Source organism: Micropterus dolomieu, linkage group LG11 (genome assembly GCF_021292245.1).
Source record: "Micropterus dolomieu isolate WLL.071019.BEF.003 ecotype Adirondacks linkage group LG11, ASM2129224v1, whole genome shotgun sequence".
NCBI classification, from domain to species: domain Eukaryota; kingdom Metazoa; phylum Chordata; class Actinopteri; order Centrarchiformes; family Centrarchidae; genus Micropterus; species Micropterus dolomieu.
The window spans coordinates 23179831-23184318 of record NC_060160.1 but is presented as its reverse complement, the minus strand read 5'-3'; positions in this window follow the sequence as shown (position 1 = coordinate 23184318).

The window sequence follows — 4488 nt, the reverse complement described above, 5'->3', positions numbered from 1 at the left end:
AAAAGAGTAGAGACAGATGTCTGAATCATCATGATCAGCTGCAGCTCAGAAAAGTTTCTATATTAAATTTTTTAAAAGATAAATGTCAAATTGAACCAGATGACATTTCACATTTCAGTGCTTTTACATATTTACATTCAAACATTCAACCACCACTCCAACATCCCCAAACCACCAGAATACGACAATCCTAACCAACCCTGATCAAATCATTATAAGATATTATATTATTCTGCTGGTAAGGTGTGTCAGATCAGAAAACTTGTGTCGTTATAGAGGGCATGGACAAACATGTATTTTGTCATTTGATTTGGAGACCTTGTTTCCCAGTACAACAAAAATCACATTTGGGAGGATTTGTCACAGTTGTCAGCAACACCAGGGCAAATCTGTGCCAGTCTAGCCTTGCCAGTGGAGTCTGTCAAGTATTTGGAATTGAATGTGACCCGGTATCCCTTAGTGGCCCTTAGGAATTAATGTAGCCAGTTTACGTCCAGCTGGGGACCTTTGTTGCATGTCATTCCTCATCTCTCTCTCTCTTCTCATTTTCTGTCATCTCTCTGCCATCACTGTCAAAAAAATGCAAAACAATATGAACCAGCTATGAAGCCATGCACATAAAGACAAGGAGATTACTGCATCCAAGGCATCATCCTACCAGGAGTCTCAGCAGGGTGTGAGCCCCCTGTAGGGTGATATTTAGGGAAATGGATGTTCTTTGTATTCAGTAGGATAATGATAAACCAGATACCGGTTCCAGATAAATGGTGCATAAAAACTCAACGCTGCTTCTCTATTTTTAGTTTTAGTATACAGCCACTCCCCCTGCTGACAACCCCCGCCAAAACATCAAATAAACAGTCACTACCTAGACTCCAGCACAACTTTTCTGGCAGAAAAAGGAAAACTTTCAGATGGTGTTTTGGCTCTGACTCTTTCCATTCTTTTCTTGGCTTTGTCTGCTGTTCAGCTACACTGGGAATCTCTTTTTACCCACAACCCACTACACATTTTGAAATGCGGTTCATGATTGAAATATTATGCAAAAAATGGCCTTTCCTATTGTTCACTCTTGTGGCTGACTGACATCCAACAATACTTACTGTTTTTTTTAGGGGTTCTGTGAATGCAGCATTTCAGAGAGAGAGAGAGAGAGAGAGAGAGAGAGAGAGAGAGAGAGAGAGAGAGAGAGAGAGAGAAATCACACGCCACAGCGAAGAGGTCTGAGAACTATAACTTGAGTAGATTGTTGCATTTGGTGATTATATGAATTTCTTGAAAGAGACAATACAAGTAGCTCTTGGTTCACCTTTGTAGCAGTGGTGTGTGAAAGTGCTGCTGGACTGTTTCTCTCCCCTGAAACTATTTCCCTCGCTTTCTCACAAACACACACAGCCAAGGTGTATGTTTTTTTCCGCTCAACATGTTATAGCTAATCCTTTCTGGGTTATCTCTCCAGCACAGATACACTATGAGTGTGTGTGTGTATGTGTGTTAGCGTGAAATTAAGATTAGTTGCATTAGCAGTTTTAGGGTTTGACCGTTTTTTCCTCAAAAGCCTGGGCATTCATGTACGAGTGCATGAGCTCAGACGGGTGTGTGTATTCTGTGTGTGTGTACTCAGGTGTGCCCAGGGAATGTGTTCAAGTGCAAAGAATGTGAAAGCCAAACAAAATCACCTGCAACAGCCGAAGAAAAGCTGGATTGAGGCGTTTTTGAGCGGATTGCGGTGCTTTTATCCTGCAGCTATTCGCATTCTGCTGCTTCCCCCCCCCCCCCCCCCCCCCCCCCCCCCCCCCCCCGTGCCACCGGAAGGATTCTGGTAACATTTCCAACAACAGTCGAGGAAGTGGTATGTCATGGATTTTTGTTTGGTATAGGAGCATAGCATTTCTGAAAAGGGTGACAATCAATAAAGTAGGCTTCTTTCAATGCTAAAGTGCCCCTTTGGAGCATCTCGCTATTTCTCTCTCTCTATCTCTCTTGCACGCACAGACATATACTGCTGCAGTCTCACAGCCAAAATAAGGATGGAGTCTGAATAACTGATGTGACACTGGGATTTATTGCATCTTAATTATTCAAAAGTGTATGAGCAATGTTGAGTAAGAAAGAGAGAGCAAGAGAGAGAGCTAGGGAGTGCAAAAGTAAAGAGGCAGAGATGATGAAAAATGAAGGAAGGGGAGATAGAAAGCAAGTAGCCATATTTCTCAGTCAGTTTGTCAAGGGAAAACTGTACGGTCAATTCTCGTAACATAATATTCCAGAGATAAAGAAACATATTAATCTCTCTTTTGCTTGACATTTTATTGTTGAAAGTCAGTTAAAAGGGGAAAGAGACCCTTTTAGACCTGGTATGAATATGATATGATTGGTATCTGCATATTTTATCAAGATAATGGCATCTGATCAATGGCTGTTGCATTTACACCTGGTATTAATAAGCACTATTGTTTTCTCCGCCAGGTGTTCATATCTTTCTTTTTCTTAAGTTGAAAGGTGATCCAAATAAAATTTGACTGCTTTTGCAGCGTCTCTAAGGGGGAGTCGCGGTGTAAGCCGCTATGTTGGTCTGTTGTTTGCCCTCCAGGTCACCACGAATGTCACGTGACTGAAAACTATGAATTCAAATTTTCAAAAGACATTTTTTTTTACCGGCATTTATGTAAATGAACTGCAACCTTTAGATCACTGAAAGCAGATGTCAGTTTCACAATAGAAATGGTAAATGGTAATCAGTAGTTCTATGGAAACATACAGTTACATTTGACACACTGATTCATATACATTTCTTCAGGGACGCCTTGGGAAGAGATTATTGTGACTCTAACAGTAATTAAATAAGTGACAGTTATGATGATAATATACAATATTTGATTCCTCTTAATAATTTCCATCCTTCTTTCCTTCATTAGTCTGTTGCATGAACACCAAGGTGAATTCAAAAAGCGTGCTTTTACAGTACGGTATAGTCTCAGAATAAGACCATTTTACTTGCTGTTGTAAATCACTATGTGGCGTAATACAGTACCCATTTCATGTTGTTTGCTGTAGTTACACAGGATAAATAATAAACAAAAATATGCAGTTATGAATTTATTTGATATGATTGGAAGACAGCACTTCCATGAGTGATCCTTGTACTTATCAGATTCACACCTTACTCCTCCAGTTGTATCACTATGACATGTTTGAAATTGTTTTAAATGTACTTATTAATTCAGTGTAAAATAATTCAGGTTGAAGCTTCTCATCCGGCCCTGATGTCACTTTAGGAAGTTAAAATGATGGCAGATTGCTGGCAGCATATCATGTCAGCTGTGACTAATTAACATTTTTCTGTGAGCTTGATACAGGCCAAAATTAACTATAACAACTAACTAGTGCCTTATGAAAACCGGTGTCTGTACTCAGTGAAATCTCATTTGTGAGGTAAGAACCTTCACTCTGTTACACAACCACCAAGTGTTTCTGTAGTTCTAGCAAGTTCATTAGAAGTCACATTGTCCATTTAAACTTTCATTCATATCATATACAAAATGTAGGCTTATCAACTTAATAGTGTTGAATCAGGTCCTTCAGTAATAGGATTGAGTTGCTTATGAAAAATAAAGTGTGCCAAATTTAGAAGTGTACAGCTGTTGTTTCAACATGTCAGATACAAATTCTTGTCTACATTTAGGTATATTTAAATATCGGATCTGTTAAAGAGCTTGAATTGGGACTGAGGCCAAAACATGTTTGACAGTGTCGTCCTTTATCCTGAGAAGCAACGTGCCCTGATCAAAAAGTATAGTTCCCAGCAATTCTTAAACCATGAATTTCCAACTAAAATGTTGCATTTCCCACAAACTCTGTTTTGCTGCCAACAGACTTTAAAATTTCGTTTCGAAACATATTTGCGTCACTTCCTCTCATTTATGAAGCAGCATACAAACAATATTGACTGTTTCCAACTCATAAAATAGCAGTTTGGGGAGAGCCGGGCAGAGAAAGAACAGAAGGGAAGTGAGTTCACAGGAAGAGAGGTTTGGACACGCTATGGTTTCAAGTACTGACATTGATGATAAGAGAAAGTGATTTGGAAGTATGTTTTTGTACTGCTGAGAAAGTTTGTGTGTGTGTGTGAGAGAGAGATAAGTTCGAAAGAGGCAAGCACGAAACCAGTGACTACATAGGTCCCATGGGTAATTCAAAATAGATTATAATTGTGAGAAATGTCTTCAGACAAACACGCTCTCTTCTTTCTCCATGATAGAGCCACCATTAATGCCTCCTCCTCTCCTCATCTCAATGTGTCTCTGACAGCTGAAGTGGTGTAACTGAACTGAGTGCGTCTGTAGGTTGAGAAGCACACTTGTTTATTCAACAGTCATACATTAAGTCCTGTAATGAATAATTAATAAATGCTCTGAGATAGTGATCTCTGCATTAATGTCTGCTGTGTCAGTTAAAGTCAAATCAAGACTAAAAGTCAAGACAGTAATG